The following is a 600-nucleotide window of genomic DNA, read 5'->3' as shown; positions in this document are numbered from 1 at the left end:
TAGAATTTCTTTGCTTCTAAATCACATTTTACAGAGACTATATGCTGCTTCTTGGCTAGACTTGGATGTCCTATAAGGTATTTTACAGGCCATTTATAGGTCCGGGTAACTTCCATAAATGGCTGAGTCATCCATTCATGCAACAATTCTTATTAGCTTCACTCTTAGAGGAATAGGTTATTTCCGAACTATACTACATGTCAGTATAATTTTGCGTCTGTGCATCACCTCTTTGTTTTCTTGAATGAATTTGAAAGGGCTCCTCATACATGTAAGGTATTAACCAGTTGAATATTTGTGACAAGTATTTCTCTTATGCTGTTGTTTTTACATCCTCTGTACTGTCCTTCCTTTCAAAGCTAAAACAATTAATTATGTATCAGATATGGTTTCAAAATACAACCTAGTTAAGCACCTGAGACTTTTGCATCCTGACTTCACGACTTACCACTTACGTATACTTGAACATACCATTTAACTCTCTGGGCCTCCTTTTTATCTATAAAATAAGGGTAAAACCTAAGAGTAGTAACAACACTTGTTTTTAGATTAAATGAACTCTCGTTAAGTGCTTAGACAATGACGGCTCATAAAAAGCTC

The sequence above is a fragment of the Manis pentadactyla genome, chromosome 7 (assembly GCF_030020395.1).
Source record: "Manis pentadactyla isolate mManPen7 chromosome 7, mManPen7.hap1, whole genome shotgun sequence".
Classification (NCBI taxonomy): domain Eukaryota; kingdom Metazoa; phylum Chordata; class Mammalia; order Pholidota; family Manidae; genus Manis; species Manis pentadactyla.
This window is presented reverse-complemented; position numbering follows the sequence as displayed.